Raw genomic sequence first — 27,992 nt, 5'->3', positions numbered from 1 at the left:
CTTCCACGAGGAAAAAAATAGAACGGTGAGATAAGAGTACGTACAGATAGGCGAAGACATTTATAGTGTGGTCTTGCACAGTGCAACAGCTCACAAAAAGAAGTCATGGATTCTCTCTGATTGGAGGTTGTTTTAAAAACAGGTTAGTAATTGGCTTGGGGAGATTGCATGTCCTGGCACAAAGGTAGGGTTGATGACCTCTGGGTGTCATTTAAGCTCCTTTTTTTTTTTTTTTTTTTTTTTTCTTCTATGGCAAATAGAGTCAGAAGGCAGGAAGGCTACAGGGAACATTTTCCCCACTGGAAAAGAAGTTTGGGATCCTGGGGAGGGGAGGGGGTAAGAGATTAGCGTATGATATATAATCCTAAAACTACTACATTTTACAATGCAATAAAAAATAAAAGATCAGGGAATTAAAATAAAGAGAAAAGGAAAGAACAATCTTCTAAGTGATAAAATGCCAAAAAATTCTAATACAACTGTTACTTTAGCACTCGAACTCAGACCTCTCTGTTTTTTTAAAAGTTCTGCCACATAGAGAAAGGAGAGGAACAATTCCACTATTGACAATGGCTTAGAAGTACCTGTCGATTTTGGCTAACCTTCATGAGAATTCAAGCATTTTTCCAAAAGCATTTTTCTTTGTGTTCCAAAACTCTTAAAGCTCACTTCCATGAGCACAAGATTATTTTCTCGGTGCTAAATGTTAAGTTCTTGAAAGGAAGCCATAACAGCGTTGCTTTATTATAACCATATTATTATTTTCACACATCGAGAAGAACAACTGACCTCTCAAAATTAAAAGTGCACCTCAAATTAAAAGCAGACGCCAGGTTGTAACAAACAGAAGCCTCTGCTGGCTGTTTCTAAAGCAATTTAATTTTTAGTGAAGAAACGTTTCAGAGTTAGATGAGAAGTGCATGAGTTAGTAAATTTGCTTGGCTGCCACTCTCCCCAAAAAAGGTCTTTTTACTAGAAGAAGACCAGTGCATTGCTTCCCCTTACAGCCACAAGAGAGATTAGTAGAGGCTAAAGTGTAGGATATTTAGAGAATGGGCTCCAGAGAGTGAAAGCCTGGCTTCTAGCCCTTCTTCTCTTCCTAGCTGTGGTCCCTTGTGACAGGTAGCCTTACCTCTCTAGCCTCATTTTCCGTCTTTAAGAGAAGACTAATGACAGCACGTACCCCATTGGTTTCTTGTAATGGTTAAAGGAGATAGCGGTGATGGAATGACAATTCGAAATGCTAGTTAATGTTCTTTATTCCTCTAGCACTTGTTTGAACTTCTCAGAGGCCCTCCTCCTAGCCCCGGCAGCTTAACAAGAATCACCATTGCACCAAGGAGGCAGGGGGTCGGGGGAGGTATCATGGTAGATTTAGGAACACACTCATTGAATTATTGGTATAGTCAATATGTGGATATAACCAACACAGTGGACACGAATGTCCGTCAGATGTAATCAGAAAACAGTTTTCATCATTCTCCCCATTGCCTATTCAAACTTGCTCTGTGGCTTAGTAATGCTTTCCCACTCCCTTGGGTAAAAAACCCAGATATGACTTTTCTAGTCATACTTGGATTTTTTAAAATGTCTCCACTCATTTTAGTCACACACACACACACACACACACACACACACACACACACACATAATCTGCACCTAACCTGATCAAAATGTTTGATCCAAACAGGGTCAAAATTTTCAAATTTTGTTTAACTTTTCCTTTTCCAGAAATCACCTGTCCCTCAAAAAGCATAGCCAAAACCTACTGAAAAGGGGGAGGGAAAATTCATCCTGGATTGCTTTTTTTTTTCCTGTTAAGACCTTCAATTCCTCACCCACATGCCCACTCACCCCACTCCGAGTCTCTCTGGCTATTCCCGAGTTGAAGAGTAGTGGGAACAGAAAAGTAGTAACAGTAGAAATGTGTTGCTACTCCATTACATTGTCGTGAATTGACTTATAAGGTCTCTGGACTTTAGTGCAGGTATATAAAGCTGATCATCTGGTGGGCATTTGCAGTTGCTTCAAAAACACCCCTATTACTGTCTCTCCCGCTGGCTGTTGATGTCTCCTCAGTCCCTTGAGATCTGGTAGCCCTCTGTTCTGTTGAGGTCATCTCTTTTCAGGCTGTTTCTCAGCATTTCTCAGCAAATGGCCAACACGGTGGCTTTCTCATTTGGGCCTGTATATATCGCCCACAAGTAGCCCGATACACACAACCACAATCTTTGGCCTCAGCAACCCCTGGCTTCCCAAGGCAGCAACCTATTTCCCTTGGCGTGGTGGAGGCTCATTCTAGAAGGGGGAAGCAGTGGCAATGTATTGCTCATGGTCACTGTTGACACTGAACAGAAAGGTATATTCTACCATCGGGTGTTATGTGGCTCAAGAGAGAAGTTTAATTTTGTTTTGGAAAAATAAACCTCAATTCCTTGAATGAGTACTGGCATGAAAATTTGTTAACACGATATAACAGTCACATATACCTATAACATGTGTGTGTACATATAACACTCAAAATACTTATTACTGGTATTAATATTATGTGATCAGAGAGACTGATCAAATCCTCATATGTAAAGTACTTTCTCTCTATTAAAAAAAAAAATCCATGAGGAAAACAAAGTGCAAAGACAATTATTTTTTTATTTTTTTGTTTTATTTCATTATTTCTTAATGTTTATTTTTGAGAGAGAGAGACAGAGTGCAAGCAGGGGAGGGGCAGAGAGAGAGGGAGACACAGAATCGGAAGCAGGCTCCAGGCTCTGACCTGTCAGCGTAGAGCCTGACGCAGGGCTCAAACTCACAAACTGTGAGATCGTGACCTGAGCCGAAATCGGTCGCTTAACCAACTGAGCCACCCAGGCACCCCAAAAGACAATTATAAGGCTCATTAAAATTACCTGGGAAACTCTGGGGTGCCTGGGTAGCTCAGTTGGTTAAGTGTGCAACTTCGGCTCAGGTTATGATCTCACAGTTCATAAGTTCAAGCCCCGCAGTTGTCAGCGCAGAGCCTGCTTCAGATCCTCTGTCTCCCTCTCTCTCTCTGCCCCTCCCCACCCTCTCAAAAATAAGCATTAAAAAATTTTTTTTTAATTCCCTGGGAAACTTTTTATACCTTTCTGGAGGCAAGAGAAGGTAGTGAGGAAAAGCAACATGAGCAGGAACTGGAGCCTGTGGTAGCATTTGATTTCTTGACCTGTATGGTATTTGTGAAAGGATGTTTATCTTGGGACAATCTATTGGCTATCCATTTATGATTTATGAAAGAGGTGGTAGGTAGACAAATAGTCTTTTTATATTTTTTATATCTTGCATTTGCTCTGCCTCTGTCTAGAAAAGGAGAAGTAATAATTTTTACATATTTTTATTTACAATGAAGAGTCTATGATACTTTCAGCATTTAAAATTAAATTTTAAAAAGTTAAAGAAAAATATCATTGAGAACTTTTAGACTATATAGACACCTAGGCCCCATCCACCTCCCCAGAGATTCTAATTTAATTGGTCTGAGGTAGAACCCAGCAATCCATAGTTTGAAAAACTTCCAGTGTGCGGATTTGTAATTCACTCTTCTAAAAGTTAAATGGCTGGGTTCAGAAGCAAATTAACACCTTTATGCAGTTAAGTGGTAAGTCTTAGGTTTCATCAGCAGTAAAATAATCTTTAAATCCTTCAAGGCTTCCAGTTGTAAGAACCAAACGCAATAAAGGCTGGTTCTCCTTGAAGCTGGGAAAATTCCAGGACCAGATTGGGCAGTGCGTAGGGCTCCAGATTTCTCACTCACATTTCTCATTTCCCTACTCCTGTCACGTGTACCTTTTGCTGCTACTCTGGGCTCAGGCTCATGTACCTCCTCAGAGCCATTCAGAAAGTGAAAAGGAATATATGAGGACTCCAGTCACTGAAAACCTAAGTATTAAAGCTTTTCCTTGTTGGCCCGTGCTTGTTACATAGATTACACACCTACTACAAATGGACATTTCGTTCCTGGATCTGTGCTGACCAGATCCTTCCACTGGGTTCCTAACCCTTGCTCACAACTTTCCTGACTCTCTAGGACCTATAGCCTTCTAGAACTATAATCCTGGCTTTAGCCTAGGTTCTTGGGTACCCACTCTGTCTTGCTTGTCATACAGAATTTGCTAATACTTTTGCTATCCATTCTCCCATCCAAGTACTAACCAGGCCCGACCCTGCTTAGCTTCCGAGATCAGATGAGATCGGGCGCGTTCAGGGTGGTATGGCCGTAGACTTTTGCTATCCATTCTAACACCAGGCCTGGGCATCCCCGAGGTGGCCTGTCCTGACCCTGAAAAACCCTTAGGCTTATAGTCTTTGAAATGTTGTCATAAAGGTGTTTGATTGCTACCAAGAAGTTTGTAGTTCCTTAAATTGTGCTCTATATTATATCTGCCTTTAAAACTATATGCAAAAGAAGTTACAGCTATTGTGTTATATTTGATTTAAAAACATGTGCACTTTCATCTGATGTTAGATTATTTAGTCACTCCTAAGGACATCTTTCCTGTCGACCCACATCCACTTGCTGTAGGTAGAAGAAACACTCGAAAAGAAAACTGCCTGTCTTCTCAGAGCCTGCCTTACAAATCTGTGAAGTGACGCTGAGTGCCATAACTTGATCTCTCGCGTGTGACCAGGAGGGCACCACATAGGCACATTTCCAAGGGATGAAGGGCCTGACATTTCATTGCATTGGGTATTCTCCCCTCTATCTACTGTTATACCTGGCAAAGAGGAACATGAGCCTCCTTGCCTTTTCCTGCTGTGGAAATCTACCATAATCATCCCTTTAGCCTCATTTCCCTGGGAGGATTTGTTCTATTTACATAAACTTGTGTCTGCGTCAGGATGCCCCTGCCACGTGACCAGAAACCAAGCAATGTTTGTATGGACAGAGCATAATACAAGGAACAAATAAAATGTATGACAGCCAACCTGACATAAATTTGAAAGAGCATATTTATATGGTTCTTATTTCCCTTCTGGATAATTAGATGATTTACACATGTTATAATAGCCAGCATTTTTTTTCTATAGTTCTAAACCCCAAGAATGCAGAGTCATCATGGAGTCAGAGAAGAATTAGGTAAATCAGAAACTCCCTGAGGTCCCTCTAAAAGCCCCTGGACAGTCTAGACAATTAAGCTCCTCTTTTTCAGCCATGGGTGCTGAAGGCCTCTATTCCCTACCTCCCACCTCCACTCCCAGGCCACAGACAGAAACGAGGACAGACACGCCAGCCCTAGGTAATTTGTGGCTTGGGATAGGAAAACCAAAACCATTTGAGCCTATGTCGAGGAGTGAAGATTGGATAAAGCCATCTGAATCCTTGGGCTCCTTGCAGAAAATTATGCAGAGCTACAAATTATCTCTTTCTCCTCACCTAAGGCAGAGTTTGTATAAAAGAAAGAAGCTGCAAAGTACATTCAGTGGAAGGAAGTCCCCCTGGCTAGACTAGATTAAATTTGGCATTCTAGAAATGCAACGGGATTATAAAGAAACACCTTAAAAGTACAGGGGAAGAAGCTAGACAGAAATTTGGGGTCCTTTTTTCATTTGCATCTAGCCGTTCTGAGACTCAGCTGTGTCCCCCCACTGCGATTCAGACATGTGTTGCATCTCTGAGAAGTCGTTGGGGTGTGAAAACTGCACACACACGTTTCATGAACTGATAGAGAAGCCGGGTTAGAAAAGACAGAAAGTGTTAATATCACATTCTCTGCCCAGCCACCCATTCCCACCTTCCCAGTCCTGTAGATTCAAGCCCCAGGAAATAACCACAGACAAACACAGATGGATATATTTTCACATCTTGTTCTGTGATATGTCGAGGCATCAGCAGCCCGCTGTGGTTTCCAGGCAAGGAAATGTGAAGCAGATCAGGGATGACCCCATTTTCCTGACCGCTTCAAGGTGTTGGCAATTTTGGGGAGCCCTGGCAGGCGGCACCCCTGGCACGGACCCTCATGCTTCACGTGGAAGGCAGCAGCAGCAACAGCAGGCTCAGCAGTGAGTCAGTCACCCTTACTAGCTGCACAGACAGAAAACATCCATGAGAAGCTGGAATGTGGTAACTGGAAACGACTGGGTGATAAGCATTTGAGTGACAAACCCTGGCATTCTGTGACACACAGTTGCATGCTTGTTTGAGAGGTGCTGGAGGTCTTGTTTTATGCAGGAGAGGGTAAGAGTCCATGCAGTTTAAGTCCTCCCACTAAAGAGTGCTTGGTACCCGTAGGCTGCTGAGACTCAGGGAAATGCACAACAACTTACCATTTATTAAAGACCCACTAAAGGACAATGATATCCCAATAAATGTTGACTGAATGAGTGAATGAAATAATGAATAAATGAATGAAAATGTTAAGATGATAAAACACAATCTCCAGACTATCGTCTCTCAGAGTGTGGCCCTGGACCATCAGCATCAACTGCACCTGGGAATTTATTAGACATGTGAATCCTTGAACCACCCAAAACCTACTGGACTAGAAACTCTGGAGGAGAGGGTCTGCAATCTGTATTGTAACAAGCCCTCCAGATAATCTGATGTATGCTAAAGTTTGAGAACCATGGCTCTAGTTGAGGAACCCCAAAAAGAACAGGGCAGGCCAGCAAGAAGATAGGAAAATGCCAAAAAAGGAAGAATAGAAAAGAGCAAAAAGTTGTCGTAAGTGTCAAAACAGCATTTGTAATTTATGTAAAGTTATGCTGTACTTTTTTCCTCTTTATGAGAGTTCATTTCCTCTTTGGCACTTCATTCCTTGGTTTGGAAAAGACAGACTGTGCTAATATCATATGTTCTGCCCAGTCAGGCACCCTCACCTACCCAGCCGGACTGATTCTAGCCCTTTCTCAAAGCAAGGTCATAGCACGTAGATACTGGGAAAAGAAGAAATTTGAGAGTGACAAAAATTCACAAACCATAGAATGAAAACCAGGAACACTCCTGGGTGTGGAGGGACTGTCTGAGGAAAATTACAGGAAGAAATCAAATCCTCTGCAGGCCATCGCCAGATCTGTACCCATAAAGACACTTTTTATAGGAAAATCACACTGTTTGCCAAAGGCGGTCCTGGGGTTCCCATGGCCACATAATGTGTAGCATAGACAAAAATTATAAGCCAAAAAGCTTTGGTGAGAAGCCTGGAATGGGTTTCTGAAACATAAAAAAAATGAGCAGATACAAAGTAGTGTGACACACAGAAGAAAACTAAATATTTGTATAAGAATGAACATGTCATTTCCCTAAATATAACACACCCCAATTCTTTTTCCACAGGAAATTAGCAATGCTTTGGTTTAAGAAGGCACATTATTTTGCAGTTTTTTGGGCAATAAAGCAAACTTGATTGAAGTAATCATCAGCTCAAAGGCAACACTCCTTTTTTTTTTTTTATCTCTGTACTAATTCCTCATAATATAGAAACAGCCAGAAATGCAGCTTATGACAATAGATCTACATTTAATTCCACTGAGTTGAGGAATTTGTAAACAAAATATTCTTAGCTAGGTGCTTTTGGTAAGGGCTATTAACTGAATGTTTGTGCCCCCTCAAAATTCATACGTTGAGACTCTAATTACCAGTATGATATAAATGGAGATGGGAACTCCAGGAAGTAACTAGGTCACGAAGGTAGAGCCCTCATGATGGAATTTTTGCCCTTGTAAGAAGAGACAAAGGAGAGCTTGCCTCCTTTCTCTGGTCTCTGCCATGTGACGACCCAGAAAGAAGGTAGCCATCTGTAAACCATGAACTTGCTCTTTTTTTCTTGGAAGGATGATGCTAATGACTAAGCACTCTCTAAAGAGACCAGGGAAAGAAAACATTGATGGAATAAAGCACTGATGAATACATAATTGCAGGTTCAAGAAATAGTGGTCAGTCTTACCAAGTTACCAATGCAGCATGGTATCCAGGATTTGCTCACTATCTCCCTCTGTACTTAACAAAAGACTTCAAAATTAAGCAGGAGTATATTCTGCTAAAATTAGTCATGCTACTTTGGGTTCCAAAAAGATACTCGGTGGTCTAGCAAGTCGGGCAGCATGTAGGACCCGACCTTCCAGACTGGATTGCTTTTAAAAATTTTCAGTTCTGTCAGTTCTCCACCTTCTCGCCCATGTACCACCCTTAGAATCTGCCCACATCTAATAGACACATCTTCTACGTTCAGATTTCAAGTCTTCCCATTGTTTTCTAGATCATGCCTATACCCAGCATCAAATATGGCAATTCTAATCTGGCCAAATTTGTCATCTGCCAAGTAATGGTACTAGACTGGCTTGATTAGTTTCATAGATTATTCATTTTCATTTAATGAATAATTTACCTACCAATCCATCATAAATTTCAAACTGAACCAAAGCTTATTTTCACCTATTCTCTTATTGGATCCTGGAAAAGGCATTTTTCTTTTCCTTAAGTAAGAAAAAAAATCCTTTAAAATTGGTTGAATTTCTGCTAGCAAGTAGGTAACTTTCCCTCTCAAATACATATTTTTTTTAAATAAATGTTTAATAGATGGGTTTGGAATTTCTGTGGCTAAGGCTTTCAAATGTCTAAGAAGCTTGGTGAATCTAAGTATATCACTAAACATTTGTATTACTTTTCTAAATTTTCCATGGAAAGCATAATTTGAGATTAAAATATATAACTTCTGCCTCAGCAGTATGTAAGGCTAGATACTCAAAGGCCTTCTTACTTTAAGCCTAGACCCGTAATAAATAAGGAAAAACATATATAATCCACTGTTTACAAGTTTTCTAAAAAGGAAGGATTCTCAAATTTAAAACTTCCACAAATTATTATCAGTTTATATGAGGTGAATACAAAAAATCACTAAGCATGCAAAGAAGGAAAAAAAAACAAATTTTAGAAATGTCAGAATCCACATATAAATTTATTATATATATATATATATATATATATATATATATATATATATATATAAAATGTTTAAAAGAAGACAAAGTGAGCATGCAATAAAAAGGGATTAAAAATAATGAGGACATATTTTTAAAAAAGTTTTTTTAATATTATTCATGGGTGGGGTGCCTGGGTGACTCAATCAGTTAAGGATCTGACTCTTGATTTTGGCTCAGGTCATGCTCTCAGTCGTGAGACTGAGACCAAAGTCAGGCTCCATGATGGGCATAGAGCCTGCTTAAGATTCTTCCTCTCTCTCTCTCTCTCTCCCTCTCTCTCTTTCTGTCTGTCTTTCTCTCTGTCTCTCCCCTACTCACATGCATGCTCTCTCTCTCAAAAAATAAAAATAAAAATAAAATACCACTCAGGTGATAAAACAAATTGTTGAAATTAAAATTTAATGGATAAAATTTTTGGCCCTGGACCCAATAATGTAGCTTATGTTGAACTAAATCTTATACCAAAAATAACTTTAAAAGTTGGGAAAACATAAAAAATTCTTTGAAAGCATTGGAGAACTAGCTCAAATAACATTGAGCAGCAAGAATCCTTGAGAAAAGAAAGCACACAAGGTGCACTCCTCAGAATTTTTCTGAGGGCACTTTCCCAGTGTTGGCAAGAGTGAAAAGAGCTCAAGAAGAAAGCAGCATGCTGCTAGGTCTGAGGAGTCAGAGAGTGAGTTTGGGGATGCCCAAGGAGATGGGATTTGAGGAGCAAAATATTGGAGAGAAAGGAACTTCGGAGGGAGTGCCCAAAAATCTGCATTCAAATTTCCCTCAAATGGCTGGTCAGCTTCTGAACTGTGAATGTGCAAGGCAATCCTGAATAAATTAGTAAACAGCAGACAGAAAGCTCAAGAACTGAGGTAGATTTCAGCAACCAGACAGCACCAGGGTGTTAAAAGATTGTTATTCAAGATGGAAGAGACTTGAAGCGCTGAGACCTGGGCATTCCCTAGGGCTAATGACCACTCCTATGAATAAAAGCAAAATGGAAATAGGCATAACAAAGCTGAAAAACAAGTCTTGACTGGATCAAGGTCATTCACTGTAACTCCTTGACTAAAAATCTTAATACTTTTTGGAAGAATATTCTATAAAGCCTCTACAGTTTATCATTCATAATCTGAAAAGCAACTGAAAATTATACGCATGCTAAAAATAAAAGAAAATGACCAATATGAAGAGAAAGGACAAGAAATAAAGAGATATAGGTGCCATCCACAGGGCCACCACAGAGTCACCACTGCTGGCCCTGATCACCTGGAGAAGCCCAGTCCAATGCTATTTGGCCACTTTTTGCACCTGGGAGCACATCTCACTTCACACTGGACTTCCTCTAGCCTAGGCTACTGCTTGACCATTCTTCTTCCCATACACCTGTGCAAGTCAATGGCTTCCTGCACCAAATGTCTCCAACAGTAGGCCGCCAGTGGTCATCTCCCCCAAAGGCAACTGAAAATTTCTTGTCAGAAGAAATTTGGCTGGAATCCCCATAGTTCCATAAAATAAGACTTGACAACTTTGTCCTTCCCTCTGACTTGCGTAAACTTTGTTTGGATCATACGTTAGAAGGCCAGGAAAAATGGCTGCCCATCACATTTTTAGTTGCTGAGAAGTACTCCAGCTTTAACCAGGAGGTGACCTGTACTTACAAAATTCAGACTTTTTAGGAAGTCATTTGTTCACTGTAAAAAGAGATTAAAGAAATCATGACAGAAGGCAATAAATTTCATCAAGTATAGTAATCTTTATAGTATCCACATGACTAGAGCGTGCTATAGTCTTTATAGTATCCACATGACTGTTCAAAGTATAAATACATTTATTCTTTTTTTTTTTTTTTCAACGTTTATTTATTTTTGGGACAGAGAGAGACAGAGCATGAATGGGGGAGGGACAGAGAGAGAGGGAGACACAGAATCGGAAACAGGTTCCAGGCTCTGAGCCATCAGCCCAGAGCCTGACACGGGGCTCGAACTCACGGACCGTGAGATCGTGACCTGGCTGAAGTCGGACGCTTAACCGACTGCGCCACCCAGGCACCCCTAAACACATTTATTCTAAGAACTAGGTAGTAGATAAGAGCCTTTTGTAAAGTGTTGCTTATTTGTAAGATGGCATATATGAAATAGTCCTAATGAACAGTGAGGGTTAGCTAGATTTGCTTAAAACAGGGAACTTTGTGCCTGTGAAAGTTATACACTTGGGCCCATGAAATAAATACACTTCTTTCAAGTGTATTACGGTGCTCACTTGCATTTTTTTATTCTTTAAACATTAAAGTATGTCATACTATAAAGTACTATAATCTTGTTACTGAAACAAGAAAAAAATATTCATAACGATTCCCACTTCTGTATAAAATAACATCTTATTTTATCTACTACCACTGTTCTTCTAACTGCCCAATGTATTAACGATCCCCTGATGTGCTTTGGGGCAAGCCCATGAACTGGCAGACTTTCTGCTGAAATTAATTTAAGAGAGTCTGATTACATGGTGAACAAATAGGCTGAGGAAAACCTCAGGTGATAATGTCATTATTATTTTTCTTTGCTATGGTTTTAGCTTGATAATTAAGGTATATTTTTGTTTAGAACCAAATGATGTTAGTTTTTATGTTTCTGAAACTGGAAATCTTTTTCAGTCAATATTTTAAAGAAATAGAAAACCATAATTATTTTCACTCTGGAGAGCTAGTTAATGAATGCAAAGAGGTTAGAGAAATTTAGAGCTACTCATCATTTAATGTTATTTAATGTTTATTTTCAGTGTGTTTAATATGGGTAATTTCTGCAGGTCCTCTAAAAGAGGAACAATGCTTATTGATTAAACGTGGGAAATGATAGTCATTACACCAAATTCTACTTAAGACCTGTGACTGTATTACACATTATACGGTGGAGTTCATTTCTCATGCAATGTCTTATTTTTCTGAGCTATAAAATAGAGACAATGGTTTTAAAAAGAGTGACAGGGGGATGCCTGGGTGGCTCAGTTGGTTAAGCATCCTACTCCTTGATTTTGGTCACGTGACAATTTCACGGTTTGTGAGTTACAGCCCAAGCCCACATTGAGCTCTGCGCTGATAGTGGGATCCTCTCTCTCCCTCTGTCTCTGCCCCTCCCTTGCTTGTGCATGTATGTGTGCATGTGCTCTCTCTCTCTCTCTCTCTTTCTCAAAAATAAACTTTTAGGGGTGCCTGGGTGGCTCAGTCGGTTAAGCGTCCGACTTCGGCTCAGGTCATGATCTCACCGTTCGTGGGTTCGAGCCCCACGTCGGGCTCTGTGCTCACAGCTCAGAGCCTGGAGCCTGTTTCAGATTCTGCGTGTCTCTGTCTCTGCCCCTCTGTTCACGCTCTGTCTCTGTCTCAAAAATAAATTAACATTAAAAAATTCTTTTTTAAATAAATAAATAAATAAACTTTTAAAAAAAGAGAGAAAGAGATAAAGAATCCACTGGTGATTCAGACTTTAAAATACAAAGATTAGAAAGTTAAAAAAGCAAAAGATGAACAAAAAAGATGAAGAATGAGAAAATTTCAACAGAAAATTGGAACCATTAAAAAGAATCAAATGAACATTCTTAATCTGAAAAAAAAATATCTACAATGAAAAGTATTTATTTGGGTTTAAAAGGCAGATTGGACAAGGTAAAAATGCAAGGTTTGTAAAATCAGAAACAGGTCCCTAAGAAATATAAAAACTGTCAGAGAAGAAGTTGGAAAAAAATAAGAACTGAGTGTTTAAGAGATACATTGGACACAATTAAAAGATCTAATATATAACTGGATGCCCAGAAGAAAAGAGAAAGACAATGTGGCAGAAACAATATTGAAAGAGATAATGACAGAGAATTTTCAAACTGGCAAAAGACATCAGTTCAAAGTTCCAAAAAACTCACTGAACTCAAGGAAAGATATGTCAAAGAAAACCAATAACCAACCACCTCTTGGTCAGCTTACTAAAAAACAAAATAGAGGGGTGCCTGGGTGGCTCAGTCATTTGAGCGTCTAACTTCGGCTCAGGTCATGATGTCGCAGGCTGTGAGTTCGAGCCCCGCATCGGGCTCTGTGCTGACAGCTCAGAGCCTGGAGCCTGCTTCGGATTCTGTGTCTCCCTCTCTCTCTGCTCTCTCTCTCTCTCTCTCTCTCTCTCTGTCAAAAATAAATAAACATTAAAAAACTTTTAAAAACAAAATAGAGTTGAGAATTTGTAAACTGAAAGGTGGGTCAGAAAACGATATATAAACTGAAACACAGACAGTTACTAGGTTAGAAAATACATAAAGGAGTATAAGAGACTTCTTAGACATGGTTATGAGAAAGATTTAAGACAAGAATAATTTGAGGTATAGAAAGAAAGGAGAGAATCTGACAAAAGCAGTATTTGAGGAAGAAAAAAAAATGGCCATGAGAGTTCAGATTCAAGAAATGCTACAAACTCCAGCAAGGATTGTTTCAAACAAACATTTTTATATAAAGGAAACAATACCAAGTTTGGATAACTGAAACATACTTGTATTTTACAGTGGAATCTTAGAACCAGAGGAGGCCTGAGAGATAAGCTGATATGACACACTGATCTTAGAGAGGAAGCAGATCGAGACCTGCACAAGCAAATGACCTAAGGAAAGGCACAGATAAGGCACAGCCAGAATCGGAATTCTTGAATTCAAATTAGACAATATTTTCACTATATAAGACCTTCTCTCTCATTTAACTTTATATGTTCAGCAGCACTATCCAAAGATATAGATCATTCTATCATTTTTAAATTATGTTTTCTTAATTAAACTCTTTTTAAATCTTTCTTGCTGACTTCCATATTACCAAACAGATTGATAGTGTAAAAAAGTAATTCTAGGTCAATCACTTACTCAGGTTGCTTAATGTTAGAAGTAGAGCAGAACAGAAACTCAGATTATTGAACTTTCTATTGCAGAGTACTTTTCATCTCCAGCTCGGTGGTGGTGGTGTTTGGTTTTTGGTTTTTTGTTTTGTTTTCTTTTTTTTTAACATTTATTTACAATTGAGAGACAGAAAGACACCGAGCATGAGCAGGGACAGGGCAGAGAGAGGGGGAGACACAGAATCCGAAGCAGTCTCCAGGCTCTGAGCTGTCAGCACAGAGCCCAACACGGGGCTCAAACTCACAAACTAAAAGATCATGATCTGAGCTGAAGTCAGATGCTTCACCGAAGGAGCCACCCAGGCGCCCCAAGTGGTGGTGGGTTTTTGTTTGTTTGTTTTGTTTTTTGTGTGTGTGTGTGTGTGTTTTTAATTTTTTTTAACGTTTTATTTATTTTTGAGACAGAGACAGAGCATGGACAGGGGAGGGGCAAAGAGAGAGGGAGACACGGAATCCGAAACAGGCTCCAGGCTCCGAGCTGTCAGCACAGAGCCCGATGCGGGGCTCGAACCCACGGACCGCGAGATCATGACCTGAGCCGAAGTCGGCTGCCCAACCGACTGAGCCACCCAGGCGCCCCGGTGGTGGTGTTTTTTAATAGCACTTACACACTGCATGTAAGACCATGAAACTCCTGTTCTTTTACCTTCACCTTAGCAATTATTATCTTGTGACTCAATTTCTGTTTCTTTAGTGCTTTTTTTCCCAGATATATTGGGGTATAATTGACAAATAAAATTGTATGTGCTTAAAGTGTACAATGTGATCATTAGATATATGTATACATTGTGAAATAATTTACACATGCAGGCATTTGCACATGTGTGCACATGCACACACACACACACACACACACACACACAGCTTCTGTCCATAGGAGCTGGTCTAACTCAGCCGGATTTCACCTTTTTTCTGCACTCTTCCAGTCTGGGGATGTGCCGTGCTAAACAGCCAGGAAGCCTAGTTCTTAGTGTTCAAGGAAGAGATGAGAGCAGGGAGTAGTTCATTGGGGTCAAATATAAGGTCCAGGTACTTGATGGGGCTTACCAGGGCTTAATAGAAGCCAGAAAAATATAGAAATAGTTCAATGGTGCCGTCAGCCCACCTCCACCCTGCCCACAGCCCAGAAACACTACCAGATTTTAGAGAGTGACCTTTAAGTTAGGACAATCTGCCAATGTGTAGCTGGGCCTGCTACTTTGACCCCAGACCCAAAGGGGCAGTGTAAGTGAAGTGCACTAGAGCTGAAGCCTCTTTAGGTTCATGCTACATCTATATCATGAAGCTTGGGTTAAGAGAGACCCATTTTGCCAGTAGCCAGAAATCCTGGAGAGTTAGACAATCAGGCACTATGCTGACAGAAAAGTTGGATTCTGTACCTCACAATACAGGAAATAGGATTTTGCTGCACTCCTTTCTCCAAGATTAAGTTAGTTTTTACCTACTCTTTCTCCCTTTATTTATTCTTTCTCCATCCAATAATTCCCTCTGCTTATTTCCATTATTTCGCCCATCCCCTGGTATTGTCACTTGACATTAGTGGATACTCTTTTCGGTTTCAGGCAACAGAAAACCCAGAGACCCTAGTCAAGCTTCCACAAAAAAGAATTTTATTGGCTAGTTTCCCTCAAATATCCAGAGGTAGAGTAGGCTTTAGCTCAGTTCAGCCATGTCTGGCTAAGTTTCTTTGTGGTCTTTTGGCTGTATCCTTGGCTGACTTTCCTCCTGATCACAAGGTGGCTTCTTGAAGAAACAGCAGACTGCATGATCCCTCTTTCGCATCTAGGTAAAAAAGATTAGAAGCATCTCACAACCATCAAACAAGATTTCTGAGCTTGGTCCAAAAGACAATCACTATAGATAAGAGTGTCATAGAGGTTTATACCCTGGTTACATGCTTATTGCTAAAACAATAGCTGCTGTAAATGATTTTGAATTGCCCCTGGAGCTGGATGTGATATCCATCCAACACAAATCCTTAATCTCCTGGCTGCAACACAGTGGGAAACAGAATGGTGTTAGATAGACAAATGAAACATCCATTATACCTATGGTGGACTTTTATTCTATCGTCTCTATAAAGCCATGGCAACCTGGAAGATAGAGACATCTCTGTGTCTTCAGGCCCTACCTCATAGCTGCCATAGAATCAGTATTCAATAGTCACCTGAATGAACAAATAAAATAACTGATTCTCCTCAGAAATCTATTTGTCATCAGCCATCCTGTAATTCTTAAAGCATATTGTATTTGTAATAATATTTGCACAACACCTTATTGTTCAATCCCACCCTTTGTGGTTATAATTTTTACCTATTGCTTCCTGGGTGTTTCACTTTGTTTCAACACATTACTGATTATTTTTAGAGCTGCTATTAACACAGACTTCAATTGCTGTCCTGTTTTCCCCTTGAGCAGTGAAGCAGTTGCCATGGAAACAGAATCCAATATCTCTCTCTAGAGCCTCACATCAATGCAATTTGATGTGGGGGACTAACATACTACCTCCTACCTGTATTTTATAAGTCTGAAGATATATTACCTCAAAAGACACAAGTCATTACTGGGTTAAGGCATACTCGATGAAGTATGGGTTTGACAGCTTGTCCAAAAGATGTATCAGAGCCCTCATCTGGAAATAATACCCTAATCAGAGTTGGAGAAAGGTTTTCATGCTTGAATCACCTAAAAATTCTAAGTCTCCAGGTAAATTTTATTTAAAGACGGGAGGAAGGATCATTTTAATTGGCACCACTCATTCAGCACAAAGTCACAGACACATAACCTTTCTCAAAGAGCCATGTATAGTGATTACATGGGCTCTCCCCTAACCCCCGGCTTCAACCTGATCCTACACAAAAAGTGAGGTTTGAAATTGAATCCAGGTTGACTGGTAGGAGAAGAGAGGAGTAATTTCCCAAGTATCTCAGCTGAGCCAGCTCCCATCAGCCAAGGGCAATCTCTCAAAAAGTTGTAGATCTAAGCCTTAGCTTCGGTGCTCTCAGCAGCTGGGGGAAGGATACATTAGCTGAGTGGCAGACTACATAGGGAACCAACAGCTTGACTGCATATGAGTAGAAATGGTTCATCACCAGGTCCTAAACTCTCAGATAAAACAAATCTTTGTAGCGTAAAACCAAGCTTTGACTTTGTTGGCACTCCATAATCTTTTATTTTGTGGCCGGATATGTTATGATGGAATTTTCTATCCTGCAGTGAGATATTTACATAGTCTATCTCTGTAGGTATATATCTGAGGGTAATCTGAGTTATCATCCCAAGGACATGGAATGGAAGAAACCAGGATGAGGTAGATGCAGGTGAGAACAAGGCAAGCAAGAGAAACATTAAAATGTTAGGTTCAACTGTATAAACAGGAACCTAAAGCATAGAGACCTAAGCAAAGTGAGTAGTGAGTACACAAGGTACAGCCATTTAATCGTAAGGGATATTGAATCTTAGCAACAAAGAGATAACAGTGAGCACATGGATGAGAAACACAGCAAAAAAGGTACATGTCCAGACTGGAACAGCATTAAAGACTGAAATCAGCACCAGAAAAAGAGAGGAGCCAGGGGATGAGGCTAGTCTATAAGACAATAGTCAGGATCCCACCCTGATTTTGTTGTAGGATTCCAAAAGATTCTGTTAGAGGATCTTTTTCTGAGTGCAATATTTTTCAGTTGGAGAAGCAAAAGACTTGTTTTTTGGATTTGCTTTGTTTTTGACTATCTGCTTGTTTGGTTTACAACCCTGGCCCTATCAAGATGACATTTTAAAGATGAAACTCGGTATAATCTACTTTTGTGCTATGCCTTCTCTTCTCTGAAAAAAAGGAAGTCTATCCATGAGCTAGATCAAGCCTAATTCTCCAAGTTCCCTGTTTGCCAGTTTTGCTCTTTGCTGTGTTAACCCTTGCCCTCATCCTAGCCTCATCCCAGCTGCTCCCAAGGAACATTCAGTTCTCATCATTTTTCTAGGAGAGAAGGAGGTCAATATTATTAGTGGAGTGTATTCTGCATACCACCAGGTCTGGAAATATTTTTTGTCAAGACATGCATAGGCTTTCTCACGCTGAATACCTACCTCCACAACAAAGCCAGCCCACACTTGGCCCAGTTCTACCTAGGACTCAGGAGTATTCAAGCTTGCCAGGTTCTCTGCAAGGTATTAGTTGGGGCTGCTTTTTTGGCTCCTTCATACTAGGCCCATTTCCAAGTGGCTGGGTATAGATCTTGTTCTTACTTGATTTGCTTTGGAAAAATTTCTGACCTTCTCCTATTCTGACTCTTTCTTGGCTGCTCTGTACCTACTTAAACCCAACCCTCCACACCTGCCCCCACTTCATTCGCTATGTCCGTTCTTACTGTCATACCCATTCTTATTTTCACAATCCTACTATATTTTCCTCTCTTAGTCCATTATAGAATGGCTAGACGGGCCATTGAGCGAGAATTGAGTGAGGGAATGTCATAGAAAAAGAGTCAGAGGACAGCTTAGAGTGGGGCCAAGACCTTGTAGGCCATTGTGAAGACTTTGTCTTTTACCCCTAAGGAAATGGGGAGCCATTGGAAGGTTTTTCAGCTAAGGAGTTAACATTGTGTAAAAATGATGGAAAAGGATCACTCTGGTTGTTATTTTAGGAACAGACTAAAATAACAGGGAGTTGGGGGGTGGGTAGGAGGGGCCAAAAGAGTGAAAGCCAGAAAAACTATCTGCTGACCATCATCAAAACAATTTAGATTGAGATGATGGAGGCTTGACCCAAGATGGCCACAGTAGAGGTGATAAGATGAAGTCAGATCCAGATATATACGTATATATTCAAGGTAAAAGGATTTCTTGACAGAGTGGACATAGGGTATGAAAAAAAGGATAAAAGCAAGGTTAATTCTATGGGTTTCTATCCGAGATTATTTAAACGTCTATATACTACGTCAGGAAATCATGATTGTGCCAGGCATTATCCTATGCCTTTTGCCAATCATAACTCATTTAATCCTCATAACCCTATGAGACAGATGTTATTAGTATTCCCATTTTATAGATGAGGAACTTGATACACAAGTTGCTTAAATGACTTGTGTAAAGTCCTTGTGACTGTTGTTGCCATTAACTGAGTTGGATCAATGTAGGAGTGGAACAGGTTTAGAACCCTACTTTTCTACTTTTTAAGGCCTAGAGACCATTAACTGTCCAGGCTTAGTCCACCTTTGCTTTCAGCTGCTATTAATCCATGGTATCTGTTTTTCACCTACGAGGATTATACCAGATACTCTAGGTTGGCACCAGGATTCCCACATCTGGGTCTTCTACTGGAAATAGGGTTGGCTGGTAACATTTACCAGTCCTTCAGGGGGAGGGGGTAAGTAACATTTTCTGAGTATTTGCTGATTTCTGTGATGTAAATATTCTCACCATAGCCAATTTCAAACAGTATGATTTTATTGAATGTGGAATTTGGAAGAGATGCACACAATTTGCCCTCAGCTATAACATACCACTAATTGGAGCCTTGACAATAATTTTAAAGCACCAGTAACTATCTAGCAATCATAATTCGGGGCTCTCAAATGAGAGGGAGAATTTGTGATTGGAGATATAGCCAAACTAGTTGAGAAAAATAATTTATACTTGAACTAGGAATTGAAGTTGAGATGATAAAGCAAGAATAGAATAAATCCAAGAATGGGGAATAATGAAGGGGCTATATAACTATAGGAGAGGTCAATGGTTAAAATAGCTGATTCCCAATCGATGGCACAAAGGTCTAGAGCAGGGATGACTAGGATGTAAACATGAAGAGACTTCAAAGACAGTTCAGCCAATCAGAAGTCTCAGGAATAGGTAGAGGAATCAGAACTTCAAAAGCAGGCAGTAGCAAGAGATACTCAAACACAGTGTCAGCCAAATGAATGCTCTACAAACCATCTGTTTCTGAATCTCTGAAAGGCATTTAAAAAAATATTTCTGATGCAGCCTGGAGCCTGCTTCAGATTCTGTGTGTCCTTCTCTCTCTGCCCCAACCCTGCTTGTTCTCTCTCTCTCTCTCTCTCTCTGAAAAATAAACATTAATTTTTTTTTAATAAATAAAAAAATATTTCTGATGCAATGTGTCTGGGTTGGGTAAGGACCAAACTCCATAAGTGATTTATGTGTAACAGTACGTTCGAGAACCTGGTAAATACTAAAGGCAGAAAGAGTCAGGTTATCAAGGCATCCCAAGAGCAAATAAAAGACATCTGATTTGATATTGGCATTTAGGACAAGCTTTGCAGCAATGCTTGCAAGGAATAGGACAAAGATAATACAAAGCCAATTAATGGGACACACAAGTAAGAATGGATGCGAAGACCTGAACACCGAGGGACACATGAGGCATCCTTAGCTGAAGTACGCAAAAGCTCCTGTACACATCACCAAGAAGTTTTTAGCTTCTTAGCAGTGAGTGCCAAGAGAAAATTTTATTCAGAGAAACGACACTACCATTTTACCTGCACAATAGAGTGGAGGACGGAATGCAAAAAACAAGACTGAAAGTAAGAAGACTAATGAGGCAGCAAATCAAGCATATGATGATAAAGGCATGAAGAACAGTGGTGACGATACGGATGGAACAGTGAGGTTGGTTGTAGAAATATTTTAGTGAGAACTCACATAGGATATTTGGGTATGGAGAATGAGGAATAGGCAGAAACGGAAGAGGATTCCCACATATCCAAAAGGGTGATTCAGCAAACACTTTCATTCTGGAAGACAAGCACCTAAGGAAAAGAGAGATGAAAAAGTGTATATGCATCAAGACTCTTGATTGCAAATGAAAGAAAATAACTCATTTGGCTTAGGGAAAAAAATGACTTTTCTTGCTGCATGGAATCTAAGAAAGGATTAAACCAACAATAGGGTAGTGAACTGTGAGAGCTATGGTGCCGTCTTCCTAGAATATATTTTGATATCCATTCTAATAAGACTTTTATGTTTTGATTACAGCTATGTCTGACCTACCCACGCACATAGAAATAGCATAGGAACTGGGTCTGGCCAATCATAGCACCCATGCTTTTGGCCAGAGTGATTAGCTCAGAGGTAGTCCTAAGACCTGAGCTAAGCCAATCAATCAGGGGACCTCAGGAGACTTTTCATTAAAACTAACAGAGATTTTCTCCCTAGAGCTTTTGTCTTTGGGGTCACAGTTTAGGATAGATGAAAGACTGGAGCAGCTTACAACTGTCTTCCTCAGCAGCCTAGAAAAAGCCTAATTGTGGGGGGTTCGACTGAGACCAAGTCAAAAGCTGAGGCAAGCAGAGATGCAAGATGGATAAAAAGAGATCTGGCAGTTCTGAAGTGTCAGTTCCAGAAATAAATAGAGGCCTGGTTAATGCAGTTATTTCACTGATCATATTAGCTACTGTAAGCTCCTTCCCAACCATATAAGAAAATACATTCTTTTTTTCTCCCCTAAGCTAGTTAGCAATGGGACTCTGTAATACAAAGTATACTATTCTCCGTTAATACCTCCGAAAGGCCAGAGATACAACTGGGCCTCAGGGAAACTAGATCCAGGGACTGAAATATCACTAGTCCTCCCCCCTTTCATCAGTGCCTCTCTCTGGATATTGGTTTCATTCTCTGCCACTACAGACTACTTTCTTTTACAGAGTTGGAAATGTGGCCACAACAGCTCCCTAGTTTCACTTTTCATAGGTTCCATCCCTATTTTTGAACTTGGTTCTATCTCTATTTTTAAACTAGGTTTTTATCTCTATTTTTGAACTTGGACGCACAGAGAGTAAATGGCAGTTTTACTCTCTGCCTTTTACTCTCTGTGCGTCCAAGTTCAAAAATTCTAAGAAAGGATTCTAATTGACCCATCTAGTGTCATATAATAATAGATCAGTTCATTGTAACTAGGGTTTTTAAAGACTATGATTGGCTTAGTTTAGGCCAGGTTGACATCCCTGAACCAACCAAATGAGGCCAGCGGGGCAGACTCACGTAAGAAAATAGCAACGCTCAAGGAAGCTCAGGGAGGAGACAGAGGAGTAATTCTGAAAAGAATTGCAGTACTAGTTCTAGAAGAAGCAGAAACATAGCTGTCAGTGTCCCTTCCTGGAAAGATGATGTTTTAGACATTGTTGAATTTGAGGCCCAATGCAGGGCCAAAAGAAAGCCAAGGAAATGTGGCCAGTTAAAATTATCAGTCAAGTCTACAGAGGACAGTTGATGGATATAATTGATTCTGATGAAACAGATCACCTCACACTATAAACTGCAAATGTAAACTGTAAACTATATATAATTTTACCCCAAGATGACTCAAAACTCCAGTTTTCAAAACAATCCTGTGGTTATGTGCTATAGTAGAGTGACATTGTGAGGTAAGAGAAGAGAAAGTGTTGGGAATCACAAAGGCAAGACCTTAGGAACAAAATATCCTAATTTCTGTCTCCCTCGTATTGGGCATGAGACAAGGTCATGGACTGGCAGAACCTCAGGACTCCAAGATTTTTGGTCTGAACAACTGGAATAAGGTTGCCACTGGCTAAGAAAGGGAAGATTACAAGAAGGGCAGAGTGGGGGTAAGTTTGAGTTTTCTCCCAGACCTTTAAGTGGAGTTGTCAGGTAAGCTATTCAAAATATGGGACTGGATTTCAGAAGAGCAATCTGAGCCCTCCAACATTAAGAGGTCAGGGATGAAATGAGAAACCACCCAAGCAGACCGATGAAGGAGCCTTCGGAAGATAGGAGACAAACCCGGAGAATGTGGTGTTCTGGAAGCCATATCAATGAAAAATAGCAAAAAGAAAGGAAAAATCAACCATGACAGATCCTGCTGAAGGGTCACATAAATAATGACAGAGACATAATTGTTGGATTTAGCAATGTGGCTGCCACCAATGATGCTGACAGTCTCCATTAAGTGATAGAAGCAAAAGACAAAAGTTACACTTTGACCATGAATGCCAGCAGAAAATACCAAAATTAAATTGGATGTAGTTCTGGGAACTAGAAGATGCATAAGACATCTCAGGACTCTTGACACTTCATGTTCATGATGATCCATAAGCTACACCCTTCCCCTATAGCCAGTGACACCATGAGAGAGAGAAATCGGGGAACTGAGAGGCTATTTGATAAACTGGGCACTATATGTGTGGCTTTTATTTTGCTAAGAGAGACCAAGTATTAGATAAAGCTTCTGCTTAAATGAATAGATTGGACTCGGCTTTTAATTAATTTTTTATTCCTTCTCATGAGCAGTGGAGAGAAAAATCAAATCTACTAAAGATAAAACTAAAGGAACTACGTTTATATTCATATTGGATTTTTTGCCTGTGCTAAGTGTTTCACCTTCATGGGTCCTTTTTAGTATGGTTTTTCCAGTTTTACTGAAGTATAATTAACAAATAAAAATGGTGTGTATTTAAGGTGTACAATGTGATGATTTGACGTACATATACATTGTGAAATGATTACAACAATCAAGCTAATTAGCATATCCATCACCTTACATCCAGTTATCTTTCTGTGAGTGTGTGTGGTGAAAAGGCTTAAGGTCTCTCTCAGCAAATTTGAAATATATAAAACAATATTTTAACTAGTCACCAACTATACATGACATTTCCAGAAGTTATTCATCTTATAACTGAAAGTTTGTACCCTTTGGCCAACATTTCCCCATTTTCCTTGCCACCCTCTCACCCCGGCCCTGACAACCGTCATTCTATACTGTGCTTCTCTGAGTTTGAGTTTTTTAGATTCCACATACAAGTGAGATCATGCAGGGTTTTTTTTTTCCCTTTCTGTGACTGGTTTATTTCACTTAGCATAACATCATCTAGACTTATCCATGTTGTCTCAAATGGCAGGATTTCCTTCTTTTTTTATGGTTGAATTCTCTTCCATCACTATATATATATATATATATATATATATATATATGTATGTGTATATATATGTATATATATATACATATATATACACATATATACATATACATATATATACATATATATATATACACACACACACGCACACACACACACATAATATTCCATTATATATCACATTTCTTTATCCATTCATCTGTTGACAGACACTTAGGTTGTTTCGTTGTTTCCCTATGTTGGCTATGCTGCAGTGAACATAGGAATGCATATCTCTTTGAGATACTGATTTAATTTAATTTGGATATATACCCAGAAATGGGGTTGCTGGATCCATTATAAATTTTCATTAATACAATTTGCACATCAGATGCATAGCTAATGGTTTACAATTTTTTTCAAATATATCTAATATTTTCCTTGTGATTATTTAGCAACCGTAAAGCTATCTCTTACTAGTGGTTCTGGTCCATGAAATTGAATTACATCCAATTTTCATCCTAAAGGGAGAAATCAATATGATAAGCTTGAAAATGAGACATCTACCCGAAAAATACAAGGATAGTGGTAACATAGTAAAAATAGGAGGACTCATAAGTCAGAAACCAAAAAAGTCAAGATGTAGCTGATTATATCAGTGAAGGAAGCAAGCTTAGAGAATTTTTGAGTATGCGTGTCAAGACTCATAGATGTATTAGTTCTTTACCTGTGTCAGATACTGACTTGCATGTGCATTTCAGGTCTATTTAGTCAGAAAAAGGCACAAATCTCATGATATTTTGAAAATTATATTGAGAACTAATAACTCCAAGTACTGAAATCACAGACATTTTGGCTTACAACTGCCACTGTCACTTACTACAGCTGAGTGATTCTGAGCAAGTTACTCTTTGAACTTGGGTGTCCTCATCCATAAAATGGAGATAAGACTAGCATGTGCCTCCTCAAGGTGTTCTAAGTCTGGAACAAGATAATGAAGACAAGGGTCTTATGTGCCGTGCCTGCCCAAAGTAAATGTTCAATAATTATTATTTGTGTTGTTTTTATACTCCATCCGGAAGGCTTTCTTTTAGAGCCCCATCAGCACCTTTCTTTCCTGACTTAGTTCTCTACCTTACTTAAAGCTCTTGCTAGATTTCATCAATGATATGCTCATCAGCACCCCCCATGATCTTTCTCCTTTGTCATTCCACCATAAGTATTATGCTGACTTTCACCTTGTGGAACACTGTTAAAGAAATATCACATGGTCAGACCAACCAGCAAGGTATGAGAGGCCATATATGTTCATTGGAGGGCATGTTAAAGACTATTTATGCAAAAGGATTTCCTTTTAGCTAAGATTTGAGTCAAGAGATTTTAAATTTCTGAAGAGTAAAATTAACCAAAAACTTTGAATGTAGCACTATAATAAGTTTTGGTCTTCTAAAGATGTAGCCTTCAAATTACCTAGAAAAACCATTCCTTTGTTTTTAGAAAATCAACAGGTGATCCCTTTAGCTATATAAATGTAAGGCAAGTTCTTTGTTCTTGACAAAATTGTGGCACTCTGTAGCTGAAGTCAAGTGTTGTAGTTTAATCCATCATGCAAGGTAGGATCAGATTTAGATCTGTAAGAATATGGACTTCATTTCTATTATTATTATTATTATTATTATTATTATTATTACTGGTTGACTTATTTCTCTGTTTTTTTGTTTTCTTTTTGCTTGTTATGTTTTTGAGGATTATTTGCAAGAGATGAGGCACAGAAGAGAGAAGCAGCTTTCCTGAAAGACTTAGCATGAACAGAATGCTCTAAGACCCAGAAGATATCATAGTGAGAAGAGGCATCCCCTGAGGTCCATATAGAACCATTCAATGCTCTGCTCCCTTGGTGAGCAACAGCTATGAGAACATGGCTAGGGTGCCACGTACTCATCAGTCACAGCAAGAGGAGGTCTTTCTCAGACGACTTGGATGGTAGTGATTGTTAGCCTGGGGAAGCTAACACAAGAAAGGAAGAATACGAAGATGTCACACTGGGAGTGTGAGCACTTGGGAGGCTCCCTTTGGAGATTGCCAGACATAATTGCAAGACTCTTGGATGCTGAGGTCTTGTCAACATACTGTGGGAGGCATTGTAATTTGGTCATTAAAAATAAAAGAGGCTTAATCTTACATACAAAGACTGATGAGGATTTCTCCCAATATCCTTACACTACATTTTTTTTATTAGATACAATCTCTTCAAGTGTCTTGAACAAGATTACCCGGGAAGAGACAGCGACTTAGGCCCCAATATTTTAAACTATAGGAAGTTGTAATAATAGCAACGAAGAAGGCAAAACAAAGCAAAAATCTTCTCTACCATTCATCAGTCCAGAATCAGAACTGTAGATAAAGCCAAGTGAAAATTTATCAGAAAACAACATTTCTCCCAAATATATGCTGCAGCTATAAAGTGTCATAAGAGCGCAAATATTGGAGCATCTACTGATTTCTTACTGAGAAATCTTTTTCTCTAAAATCATAGACTATCAGAAACACTTTTGTTTGAAATGATTCAGTAGTAATAAAACATCCCACTCTTGTCTGGAAGAGTTCAGCTGTGACACAGCGAAGCAGCCTTGATTTACAGGCCACGTGCAGAGCTTCAGATAGCAGGTCTCTGCAAATAACACTTGACATCTATTTTAACTTTCTTTCCAAGAAACATCCACTTTAGAGGCACCTGGATGGCTCAGTTGGTTAAGTGTCCAACTCTTGATCTCAGCTCAGGTCTTGATCTCAGGGTTGTGAGTTCAAGCCCCAACTTGGGCTCCTCACTGGGCATGAAGCCTACTTAAAAAGGAAAAGAAAAAAAAAAGGTACATTTCACAGTCCAGAACTGATATTGGTCCCTTTACATGCTGCCTATCAAAACACTGTTGCATTTACACTGCACCCAAACTCCAATCTTTGGTAAAATCCTTAACTCTTTTCCTTCCTTTGCTGAAACATCCCACAATTCCTTTGTTGTGCTGTCTCCCACATCTCAGTGAGTCTGTACATCTGGCTTATTTAGTGTAAGGTTTGTCCCACATGGTCTCAGGCTGATTGGGCTAGGAAAAGAACATGTCCCACATTTTAGAGTCTCCTTTAAGCACATTGATCTGTCTGTATTTTATCCTATTCCGTAAGCAGAAGTAAAGAAAATAACCTAATTGCAAAACAAAGTATGTTTATAGATAAAAGTTTCCATATTATAAACATAGAAAGGTCTTGAGACCAAAGAGGAAAAAATCAGACTTTAAAATGAAAAACAAAAAAAAACAGAGTTGGTTTCCTTTCACTTTACTAAAATGTGGTCTGTGCCTCTTAGAGTACAACAATGGTCAAAAAGAGGGGTTTTTCTTCTTACTAATATAATGAAACAAGTAATATGACAATGACCACCGTATCACTTGAGTGATACTGAAAACTTTGAAATATGAACCTCAAAAACCTCTTCCCAGTCCTCATTCTTGGCCTATGACCTTGTTTTCTATCTCATTGAGAAGCAGAAAAAAACAAAAAGCCAGAAAAGAGTGTGGTCAAATTCCCACTTCTCACCCTTTTGCAATTGCACCGATACACTGTTCCTATCAATGACTTCTCTGCACCTAACAAGGGCTATTCCCTCTGCTTCTGTGCTAGATCCCATGTGCTTGTGCCCATGCAAAGGCATTATTTCAGTAATTCTCTTCCCGTTTTCCCTGGCAATCAGCATCTAAGTCAGCCCCCAGTGATCCTCAGCTCCTGGTATCCATATGCCATTTACGTAGTCTCCTCTCTCACTGGATCAGGGACGAACTGTGTGACCCATAGAATACTGCAGAAGCAATGGTGTGTGATCTCAGAAGCTAGGTCATAAAGGACAATGACACTTCCACCTTTTCTAATTTCTCACACTAGGGAAAAATGCACCATGTCACGAGAACATTCAAGCAGTCCCACGGTGTAGCCCATGTATAGAGGAACTGAGGTCTTCAACCATTAGCTGGACCCAACTTGACAGGCATGTGAGTAAAGCAACTTGAATGTAGACCTTCTAGGCCCAACTACATCATCAGATGACTGAAACCTCATCCAACATCTAACAGCAACTTTATGAGACATTCAGTGAGAGTCTACCCGAAGATACTCCTGAATTCGTGACTCACAGAAGCTGTGAGAGATAAGTGTTATGTAAGCTACTACATTTGGGATAATCTGTTATGCAACAATGGATAACTAA

The 27,992-nt window shown here is 39.6% G+C and overlaps 1 protein-coding gene and 2 long non-coding RNA genes across 15 annotated transcripts in view; 2 read left to right on the top strand and 1 right to left on the bottom strand.

Annotated features, from left to right (window-relative positions):
• The first annotated feature begins 58 nt into the window (after positions 1-58).
• LOC131506933 (uncharacterized) lies at positions 59-26,840 on the top strand. The gene is made up of 3 exons (XR_009259228.1): positions 59-142; positions 19,130-19,233; positions 25,481-26,840. It is a non-coding gene; the product is annotated as an uncharacterized LOC131506933 (long non-coding RNA).
• On the bottom strand, positions 15,475-27,688 carry LOC131506934 (uncharacterized). Its single transcript, XR_009259229.1, has 3 exons — positions 27,329-27,688; positions 26,469-26,578; positions 15,475-15,650 (listed from the first exon to the last, which is right to left on the bottom strand). It is a non-coding gene; the product is annotated as an uncharacterized LOC131506934 (long non-coding RNA).
• TMEM144 (transmembrane protein 144) overlaps positions 27,654-27,992 on the top strand; it is a 63,596-nt gene continuing 63,257 nt past the window's right edge. For 8 of the 13 annotated variants that reach the window (XR_009259227.1, XM_058721055.1, XM_058721051.1 and 5 more), the window contains exon 1: positions 27,654-27,943. The gene's annotated coding sequence lies outside the window, so the exon portion shown is untranslated. The remainder of the gene's footprint in view (positions 27,944-27,992) is intronic. The other 5 variants (XM_058721059.1, XM_058721054.1, XM_058721053.1 and 2 more) reach the window with 4 other exon arrangements.

Source organism: Neofelis nebulosa, chromosome 3 (genome assembly GCF_028018385.1).
Source record: "Neofelis nebulosa isolate mNeoNeb1 chromosome 3, mNeoNeb1.pri, whole genome shotgun sequence".
Taxonomy (NCBI): domain Eukaryota; kingdom Metazoa; phylum Chordata; class Mammalia; order Carnivora; family Felidae; genus Neofelis; species Neofelis nebulosa.
This window is presented reverse-complemented; position numbering and strand designations above follow the sequence as displayed.